The sequence below is a fragment of the Varroa destructor genome, unplaced genomic scaffold (assembly GCF_002443255.2).
Source record: "Varroa destructor unplaced genomic scaffold, Vdes_3.0 BEIS01000004.1, whole genome shotgun sequence".
Lineage (NCBI taxonomy): Eukaryota > Metazoa > Arthropoda > Arachnida > Mesostigmata > Varroidae > Varroa > Varroa destructor.
In genome coordinates, this window is record NW_019211457.1 from 47,722,877 (window position 1) to 47,734,506 (window position 11,630).

Consider the following 11,630-nt stretch of genomic DNA (forward strand, 5'->3'; position numbering starts at 1 on the left):
TATATATAAAATCCTGGCAGTGTTTCGAGATGGTGAGTGCGCAAAATAGTTTGTTCCTCAGCTGGCGTATGAATAAATAAGAAGCCACTTACCGCACATCATATTTGCTACTGCCATCTCCAAATCCCTAATGCTCCAACACCGCTGCCAAGCCTCTGCCCGTTCATCCCTCTGTTATTTGTCACTGCGCGCTGCTAGCAAACTTCAACACGTTGTAGTTCAGTCCTAACAATATGCCACGGCATCCTCTGCAGCCAGCCCCGTTCCTTCGCCACGTCAACCGGCAATCGATGTAATCTCATGCACAGACACTGGAGAAAAGAGCTCTTCCTTCAATCTACTCGGTCGAATACGTCTGTCACAATAGAAACCACAGAAGTATTGAGAAGGGAGAGCTTCAACGAGCCCCGGTTGACACGGCAAACTGTAACCCCTGCGCTTCGTAGAGATGTGAAGAAACTCAGACTTGCTTCGCGTTTTTTGAAGGTAATAAGTCGACTAGAAATACAGACTAAGAATCAATTTGTTCTAAATAATAGCAATTCAAAGTAAAACAATAGTAAAGACATGTATGTTTTATTAAAGTAGTACGCTTAAAATGTGAATGAACACTGAAATGTGACATCGATAGTCCATAAGATGTTTTAATGGACCGAAGCACAGAAAGATGCAATCCTTACATAATACCAGAACATCTTTCGAATGCGCTTGTCAAATTTTTTCTTCAGGGAGTTCTTCCCCAGCATTAGTCTTTTGCGATTCGGCTCCCGTTTCCGTTTCCTATTTCAACTCCGAGGATCATGATAGAAAGCCACGGGACCTAGTGGTTTCACTTATATTAGCAGTTTCAGGGAAACCTGTCTCTGTCGGCGAGTCTAAATGTTTATCTCGACTGGCGATCTAAATAATCGACTTGGTCGGTAATAAGATAAAAAAATGTTTTCATGTTTTACATATAGTAATTACGCCACTAGGCCTTACTTCAGACAGCTGATGAACCGAAATTTTTCTATATACTATACAACCACGTGTTTCAATTATTAGCAGGCAAGCACGTCACCCGCTGCTCTATCAACGGGACGTGAGTTACTAGATAAAGAATAGCGTCTACATTCCAACACCCTTGTTACTAGCTGGTATCCCCATAGAGACCTATGAGATCTATAATGGCTGTATATATGTATACGTAAAGGGGTGGAGTTATGTGGGCTAAAATTTACTTAACGTTAGCATTTAAGACGACCGGTATCACAGGACAGGAAAAAAATTACTAGTGTATTGGTCAAAGGCTCAAATGGATTCACTACAATTCGTTCATTTTCGAAAAGAAATCAGTTAAAGACATCTATGTCACTTGCCCGTATAACCTTGTGAAGCTATATTATTCTGTAAAGATTTTATACAAAAAAGTTATTAATCTAACAAAGCTAAAAAAAATGCTTTTCTTCTTAGAAAAAATTGTTAGTGTGGCTAGAAAAGAAAATGTCTTATAGTCATTTACTGCCGGATTTGAAAGGTCAAAGATCATAATTTGTTCATCATATGTTTACATGGGGTTTTCCTGCACACTGTGATATCCGGGTTTGAATAGTTTTGAAGCTGGCACATCCACAAATTGCATTTTTCTTGAGAAGTGAAGTGGAGCAAAATAATGTACTCATCGTTTGCTAAAGCAAATATGACCGCACTGAAGCTTGCGTGTCTACCATGGTTATGTGGTACTCTCGTATAAATAATTATCTATGGTGAAATCTGATCTATGATCATCATTGCTCGGAATGTGTTGCATACATTGACAGTATTATTTTGTACAACCGATGCCATATGCCAATAAAGGAGTCCGAATTTCTTTCAAAATCAATTATATGTAGCACATTATTGATAATGACCTATTATACAACGAGTGTGGGTAGACAATGTCTTAGTTTAGACAGACTAATTAGTACTCTGAAACCATAGTTCTTTCAATTCCCCTATAAAATTAACATCGGCGCCATTCTGTTTCCTATGTGCTCGAAATGCAGCGGCGCGTTTATCCCTAACTCATTCAAGTTCATATAGAACCCATACTGGTCATATAACGTAACTTAATGTAATGACTTTAGAAAAACGATGCTTACTTTCACGTAACTGTGACATAGGTAGAACTGTATTAAAAAAAAAAAAAAACGAGCTGGCTATTTGGCTTTTTTAGCATTCAAACAAAAAATCCATGAGATGCGAAAAATACTTAGCTATTCTATATGGTCTCACCTGCCTTTAATATACGTTATGAATAAGCGGAGAGAGGGAAATATTATAAAGAAGATAATGAAATATATCGCCAATCAAACAGTACCAGCGAGAAGTAGATGGTTGAGGGTGACAACTCGAGAGCCCGAGAGAAAGGGTAAGTAGAGAAGGAAGTGTAGTAACTAACGCTAATAAGAACTAACACATTCATTAATGGAAAACAGTAAAAGCCGCGAATTTAAATAACCGTTTATTAAGGCCAATCATTTATCATGTACTCGCGATCACTTGATTTAAAAACTTCTAATGATTTTTGCTTTGGCAACGGTCCTACTTCAAAATACAGTGTAACTAAAGGAACCATCTTACGTCTTGTTTTGGTTCTAAGTACGATGGTCATTATCTCTATGCTGAGCGAGGTCAATATGCTCTATTATATTTGCACCACATAGGCACCATAGGCACTATGAGCCTATCTTCGATATATCCTCATAGCGCAGCACAGCAGCACGATTCTACATATACTATCTTAACGCAATAGCACAGTCCTAGATCGGCCTTGATGCAGGTAGTGGCACTGTCCTGGATATATGGTCTTAATGCAGATAATAGCACAGTCCCAGATATACGGCTTTAATGCAGACGGCAGCATGTCCTTAAATATACAGTCTTAACGCAGGCAAGAGCACAGCAAATGAACGGTCCGGTTTTCTTTCGTCACTCTCAACGTCTCGGCCCAATCATTCGTTCACTACTTGTTCAACAACAACTTTATCCCTAGTACGTGAATAATATAAAGTCCTATGCATCGTCAATCGCACAGCGAAATATAATAATAGTAGTCTAGTAATAATAGAAGAATATACGTAACATATCTCAAAAAGATAAAACACATAGACCGGTGCCGGTTTTCTGGGCGACTCCCTGTGGCGGTCGGCAGCGCCATCGGGCCGCCCTCGAGCATCACCTAAATGACTGCGGCACTCTGCACCGATCACTTGCCAAAAACAGCAGGGACGCATGTGATCACGGTTAAGTAACCAAGTTATTTTCATGAACGCCTAGTACATCGCCCGCTAGACGACAGGCGACGACAGACATGTACACGCATCGTCTGTACCACGTACCTTTGACGTGTATCACATACAAGCGCATACGAGTGATTTGACGCTCCCAGAAATGTACTGATGGAGAGCAAGAAAACATAAGCACAACGAGAAACATCTATACAGAACTAAACGGATAGCAAGGCGACAGGCGGTCGTTACATAATAGAGAGGCTGAATAACACTTAACATACATATATTCCAAACCAAACGTACTTATTTTGCTTTGATACCACAATTTCGATTTCATAATAACACAGACATGTGGGAACTATCGATAGACCAACACACCTGCCTTTTTTGATTTTGCTGACACATTCACGTTATTTTAACGAAATTTTTAATTACGATTTGGCATAACAAATTAAATTTCAGTACTGTAACGTCTTGTATCTTTCTTCAGGGCTTGAGCTGTTGTTGACATCAACTTTTGATTTCAAAAATCTCCACAGAAATAAATCTCAAGTTGTTTAATTGCACTATCTAGGTCGCCAAATTTGGTCGCCTGAACGGAAATAATTGTTGAAAATAATTCTCTTGCTTGCCATGTGGCAATTAAAAACCTTTTGCTGGAACTATATGTCTCTAAGATTCACAGCATCCATTTGAGGCTGAGAAAACTGGGTAATTAGGTTCCGATACCGCTCGTGATTGGCTGTTGGAGTTTTCAGAGTGCGTTTTGGAAAAAAGAAGTCCAATTATGCCTTTATCTTAAGATTCGGGGTCAAATATTGACAGTTTTGGTATGTATGTTTTTCCCATGAAGCACATATGGTTTTTTGACATTCTATATGTAACAATTTTTGTTGTCATGATGTCAGCAATATTGACAATTGCTCTGTTTATGAAGATGAAAATAGGCTTCATCACTGAAAATGATTAGTAATGAATCAGTAAACGTATCCGTTCATCTGTCATTGTTTTTGTTTCTGCAAATAGAGTTGTTAAATCAACTGGATTCTATAAGCATGAATACACAAATTTTTCATGAGAATAGACTACGTGATGCTTTTTGAAATGCTGCATCGGGAATACGATATCACGATGGTCTTACTGGATTTTCGGTTAAAGTTTAGTGAGTAGTCGTGATTGTTGAACGATCTATACGAACACCTATGGTTTGAGATTAATAATCGGCCCAGCCTCGTCGGATTTTCGATCACTCTCTTGACAGTTGATGCACTTAAAATATTTTGCCTACGAAAAATTAAACCAATTTACAAATCACAATTTTTGAAATACTGTTTAACATTAAGAAGGTAATGTCGTGTCGAACATCAGTTTATTCATTATGATTATTATTTTGATATAACTGATAATAGCGGATTGTCTTCTTCCTAATTGTTATAATGGTTTGACAGTAAAAGCACAGCAGTAGTAATGATAGTGAATATTTATTTTCCGCTTTTGTCAGTGCCCGTTATACAACATAAATATTACACGATAATGATCAAGCAAAGGACATATAAAATTTTATGCAGAAAAAAATATCAAGTTTCTGAAGCTCTTCCAGATTTTTAGTACCTGTTATTCCGCTGCTGTTCACGGATTTTGCCGCGGATTATGTAAAGAGTTAAGTTGTTACGAGCAAAGAAACATGTGCGGGTGCACTTGAAGCAAGAATAAAGTGCACAGTAGCACGCAAGTTGTCGTGGTGTCATGCACAACAACTTGCGTGGCACTTTGCCAAGTGCTTCCGAATCCTATTGGCGATTTGCCACTCATCATAATTTTACAAACTTGAAAGCGTGTCTACATACATATTTTATATTTACATTTTTACGGTTAATAAATTATTTATAATTAATAAAGCTCTTTCTACATTGCGATGCGGCGGATAGCAACTATAAAACCCGCAATACTATTTTTCCCCTTTCTATGAAAGGTCAAATGAAAATAATTATAGGCCTATTGTTTAACCGTTTGTCGAGTGCACACTTTTTGAGAAGTTGTAAATTGATATTTTTAATATTTTAACAAGACAAGCGGCAATAGGGTTTTACCAAGAGAAAGTCCGCCGCACAGTTTATATAGCTAGATTGACATTAACAACAAGGATGTTTCGAATTTGGCACACGTTGATTCTTCTAAAGCCTGTAAAATGAATTATTTTTGTGCGAAATACCAACAGTGATATTTGTACTCCGCTGACAATTAGGGACGTCGTCCCTTATCTTTACGCAATTCGCAAATGTCGTCGCTATATTCTTAGCTATAGTCCTCTTTACTATAGAGATAGTACCTTTTTTAAAAAGATCATAGTATTTTTGCGCAGATGCTTACATTAAATTTGAGCACGCAACTTATGCAAAAACTAAATTATAATACCAGTATCGTTACTCTTTCAGTGACCAACGTGACAGCGACTGGTTTGTAGGGTGCGAGTCGATGATTAAAAATCAGTTTGGATTGAACTGCTGAAGAAAACGAGACGGTGACAAGAAGACTAATTAGAGAAGCGGAAAGAGAAACAGAAAGAGGTGAATCAGCAACAAGAGACAAACTTGATTCGAGTAAGCTAAAAAGATGGTACTTGTCTTGGTGGTACATCTTGTCGAAGAGTCGGCAATGCTGGGAGTAAGTTGTGCCAAGGATTCGCCACTTACGAGGCACTCGAATAGTGCAAAATTTTTTTTACCTTAACGTCGATGATCATTTACCATCCCAAAAGCGTGGTTTGTTCGACGACAACAATCCAAGTTATGAGTCCCTCTGATGGTGCAGTGGAAGCGAATTGGCCTGCTAAACTTAGGGACACATGACGTGATTTAGGTTAGAAATCGATCGCAAACACAATTCGTCAAGTACTTGAAACCAGCAATCCGATACAGTACTTAATGGCAGTACCAAACGTAAAACTTGAAACATTAGCCCAAGTGATAAGCCGTAGTTTTTGGCGGTACTAAATAACATAAAACCGATACAACCGATCTAGAGGTTTTAACCTTTAAATTTGTGTGCTGCTTTACTTCTCTGCAATATTTAACTGTTAACCGAACATCAGCTTCCAAAAATTGGCACGAAGACAGTTTTATGAATAACTTATTATGCCCACGCAAGTTTTTGCTATATGCGCATAAATGCTTTTAATAGTTAAAGCCAATGTACCTCTGAAATTCTCCAAAGGAGTTGTTTATTCCATATTCTATACTGTATACATACAAAATAGAATCTGTATATATTCGTTAGTCATTAACATGATACTGATATCCCTTCTGAACTGCGATATAAATAGCAAGGTAATATCGGCAATGTTCTCAAATAATACGATTAATTTCTGGAATATCAGATGGCGTATCTTACATTATCATAAATACTCTTGATATTTATTCATTCCAATTGTTCGAAGTTACAGTAACATCAAGGTTGTAGTTTACCTCATAATGGATGAAGAAACTAAATCAGCAGTTTTGGTATTTAATGCAATGTTCCGTTCCTCAGTGGTCAAAACACCGAAATTTTACACAAGTATTCACAAGAATTTGCTCACATCTATTTGCTATAAAGTTTGGAAGCGATGAAACATATGCCATACAGACTTAGTATGAAGGTATTGATTAAATGTTAAGTCGAGCTAAGCACTATATATATATTTATGTGTAAAGTACCAATAGTGAATTTGGGTGAGGGTAGATATGTGAATGCTCAATAGACATTTAAGGTCAAACAATAATTCTAGTTATTTTAATATCCGTCAAAATAGTATATGGTCAATCCTGTTATCGGTAAAAGCTAGATCAAAGATAAATGACTTGTTTTCTTCCCGAATTACCTGAATATCAACAAGATAGGTCTATTAATTAATTTCCGAAAAAGCAATGCATTAATATTAGAACATACTTTATATAATGCAATGAAAATGGCACTGCTGAATAATATTAATGATAGTACGTTACGTTTTGATAGCTTGTAGTTAGTGGTTCAATTATTCTGTTGTAAATCTTGGTAATAGTGATGAAAGCGAAGTGTAATCTTTTAACTACGCAACTGCTTTGAATAAATGAGTAGTTCATTTGATATATTCGAAAAACAGGTTTCGTAGACAAGCAATTCATTCATTTCGCAGTCGACCCACATATCGGCTTTTCGAATTTATAAGCTAAACAGTCATGAAAGTAAAAAAAATTAAGCACTGGCTTTCAATTTCTTTTAATATCGAATATAAAATTTCGTATCAACAATGTATAAAAAATAACAAACAACGTAATTGCTAATAAATTTGAAACCACAGCGTGCTCGTGTATTAAGTTCAGCCTAAAAATTTTCAATCAGTTACATAAAATTTGACCGTGTTAGGCAAGTTAGTAGCAGTCAATGCAAGCAACGAAGGCTTTACCGACAAAAGCAAAGGGAAAGGTTTACTGTAAAAGCTAATGGTATCGTTCCTTAGGAGACAGAATTTTTTTTAACAAGAGCAAGCTACAAAATGTCTACCTTTGGTATTCGCAGGCATAGTGTGGTTGCTTGACCTTACCAAAAATAACTGTTTGCCCGAACCGCTTTCATATTATTTTAGTAAGCTGGAGGAATGTTATTTTGGTATTTGAATATTGTCGCCAAAATTGCATTATGGCAATACCTGGAACATGTTTTGACATTCAGTGCTTACCCGCAAGTAGAACTTGTTATTTCGGTTCTAGAGTTTTGAAGCTAACGAAGCAACTCCAATCCTAACCTTGGGCCTTAATGAAATTCAAAATTAGGATTAGCATTACCCTTAGTAAATATTGGCGATTAGATATATGAAAATGCTGCAGTATAATTACTGCCACATAATTATATATTTGATAGTTTGGGTATGTAGCACACCTCAAACTCGAAGGGTTTTTTATTTTTTTACACTAGTATCTGAAGCACTCATGTTTCCATTTATATCGCATTATATAATGGTATGAGTGCCAGCAACAACTTTGTAGTAGATTGACTGCGGTCTTGCACAACGTCCCCTCCGAGCTGTGTTCTGGCGGGGAGTTCCCTATTTTTTGTTTCTCACTATGAGCTAATTAGGTTGTGATAATAACACATTACGTATCCATAGGTTGCCACCAATGCAATATATTAAACAATTTCGGTTAGCAATACATGTATTTTTTTCTCAGAATAAACGCCCAAGCACTACACAAACAAAAAAAGCTCGTGCAACTTTCCAATATGTAAAAGTCACAGGGTCAATTCTCTTAAACAAATTTGGAGATCAAAAATAAATTCTGTTTTTGTCATTTATTTATGGAAAAGTGCCACCCCCAGGTAGCACTTTTCCGTAAACGAATGTGTGTGTAGTGCTGATTATTTTTCTTGATGAAAAATGCTAGAATGATCAAAGAGATGGCATGTATGATGGAAAATACAATTGTCAAGTTATATGCGTAGATGATAAGTGCATGTAGTAAGTTTCATATGGCTCCTTTGGGCGAATGCGCAGGATACAAAGGCTGTCGCTCCGGACGTACCCTTCTAAAGCATTTATCATTAGGCATCACAAAAGTGCCATTGCGGAACGGATGCGTTTTCACCTAGAGGGGCATGCAACCCTCCTATTTAAAATTAACAAAGTGGAACTGCATTTCTCTCGTATTCACCGTTTAGTATGAGAGGCTTAGACACTATATTTGACGTCCCTATTTGGGCAGACAGCACATCGTGGTGAATTATAACTGACCCTTGTAGATTTCTAGGTAACAAAGAACACTCGTATCACACTTTATTAATTCTTTCGACACCGTCAACCTGGTAAAACAACAGCCTGTGACAGTCGGGCACTCTGCGAATAGCTCACGTGTTTCGATCTCGTTTGTGTTACCAAACAATGGGCTACAAACCGAAGTATTTTCTTTTTGAAGCCTTTATTACACTATGATTATCCTATATACCGAAATTAGAACAAAAGTAATTACACAAGCGGCGTTTATATACCTGTGAAGAACAAGTGCTTGTTGTACGAAGTTCAGACAGGTTCCAGTTGACTTTTTCACACGCAATAATGCAAGGCACCGACTTTATTTGTATATCCCTTTTTCCTTTGAAGTCGACCTCTGAAGCCAACAAGGATATACTAGTTCTGCAATGTGTTTCGGCTTAGCTAGGCTCTTCTGGTTCAATCATCCAGTAACTAGAGCGGGGGTTTTAATTTAGAGCTTAAGCTTACTTTCCTTAAACAGGTCTTAACTATTCCTGTCTGAGTTAAGCACATAAAGACTAGTTTCGAGAGTATAAACACTACACTTACTATAACTGACTGGTGCGTTTTCTTTGTTTGGGATAACTCTGCAGAGCAACGTCTGTGGATAATATAGCTCTCCTTGTGTCTTCCTTCACCTGACAGCAGATGACGTGTCTGCAGGCAACAAGCATCGTTGAATCCATAATTTTGTTGCAAATTAGACCACTGATAGTATCTGAGCTAGTATCGGCTATGCTGACGTATTCAGAAATGCTCTGTGTGAATCAGATGATAAGTGTGCTTCCAGGCAGTTTTACGAATGACGCAAATGGAGAAAATCCATACTGGCGAATATACTAGTGGCCATCGTTTATTGATTCCAAAACGGTAAGTGGATTTCTGGCAAGTGGCTGATTGTCAAGCAGTGCTGCTTATTCTTACAATAGCCGAACAGCAGAATCGCACCTTCTATCTAAAACACCCGATAGATCTAAAGACTAAAACTGTAGCAAGTACAGAGAAAAGTTGATCTCTCAAATAGCTCGTGAAATGCAAGATTTTAATTCTAATAGAAAGCTTTGCGTTGTATGTGATAACGGCAAACAGCTGATTGGCCTGAGATCGGAATAAGCAAAAACTCTCGAGCAGATTTCGCACTACGAGAAGAAGGGGTAAGGGAAAAGAAGAAAAACACTGCTGACCATTTTAGAAACGAACCGCATGTACGCGGCTCTTACAGATGGAAAAATAGACATAATTAATACGGAAAAGGGTTCACTGAAATAGCCCAATACAGCATCTTGCAACCCAGCCTTCGAAATCCACAACATCGCTGCGGTTAAAAGGCGGCATGCTCTGAGAGATTAATGCGCATCCTTTGAGTCCGCTGCCATGGTAACCGTAAATATGCGGCTACCGCTAGTTTAAATTCCGGAGTGGCGAGTGGTCGCTAGGGCCTATTGTTACCATGCTTTTTATAGGTCTGTTGAAAAAAACCTAAATAAGTCCAGTAGGACCTGTCTGAAGCGATGACTAATGGCTTAAGAACTAAGTGTAGAAAATATCAATGCGAAGGAGGTACCAAAGACTAACGATGATATAAGGTCAATAACAGAGGAGCCCAAAAATATGGCGGATATCCTGATGGAGGAAAGAGAAGGACGCAAAGCCATATAGAGAGGAGAAAAACAAAAGGTATAAATAGAGAGCCAAAGAGGATAGGTAATAGTGTCTTACAATCAGTCTCGCAAACGAAGAAGAAGCCTAAGAAAAATAAATTCGAGATCTAGGAGGTTGAAAAGAACAAGCAAGAGGAAATGGAGATCTACTGTTAAAAATAAAGGAAGTTTAGGCCCAGGTTAACGAAGCGTTAATCCATGACACTAGACGTACGGCTAACCTGAACGTTGGAGTCAAAGCGCATAGCACAATTAACGAAATTCGATGCAATACCATTATTCCAAAAGAATAAACTCATAGCGGTTAAAGTAAAAAAGCTCAAGTTAAAATCTAGCTTGATGATTTTCAAGGTTCTACAAATTAATGACATTGTTGGGTAAGTGGAACGAGTTCCTGGGCACGCGACTGTCCCAAACATTAGATCCGGCAGCAAGCGTTACCATCAATGTTCAACAAAACCACAGGGCAAAGATGAAATGTTTCATGTCTAGGGGTGAGCGCGACGTCACCAACATGATGACTTCTCACGGACACCGGCACCTTGTAAGAGGTAAAAAGTGAAAACAACGAGCCGCCAGCTGTTAATGCTGAAAATAATAGTTGATGAACTTTAAGTTAATTTCCATAGATCTCAAGAAGCATTCAATTTCTTGGAGAACAATATGCTAGATAAATTTTTCTTCTAACTGGAGTGGCTGATCGATAACGACAAAGATCGACAAAATGTTTCAAGTTTTACGACCGACACCGCCCTTTTGGCATGCCACCGGACGGTTGACTTCCAGCATGAAACGAGGTGTGTTTATGTCCAGAAGACAATGATTGGGGCACTTATTAAAATCGTAGAGAGGTTACTGTTGAGAAGACTGGAAGAGGTGACGACTTCGTTTATTTAAGGGGGTAATAATGTAATGCATACCTGCACTTGTAGTTACACTTGTACACGTGCAATG

General features: G+C 38.0%; 1 long non-coding RNA gene across 6 annotated transcripts in view; it reads right to left on the reverse strand.

The window, feature by feature from the left end:
* The window catches only part of LOC111249751 (uncharacterized), a 67,355-nt gene extending 56,241 nt beyond the window's left edge, over positions 1-11,114 (reverse strand). For 2 of the 6 annotated variants that reach the window (XR_015326231.1, XR_015326221.1), the window contains exon 1: positions 93-9,237. This is a non-coding gene — a long non-coding RNA (uncharacterized LOC111249751). The other 4 variants (XR_015326227.1, XR_015326228.1, XR_015326224.1 and 1 more) reach the window with 4 other exon arrangements.
* Positions 11,115-11,630: the final 516 nt, after the last annotated feature.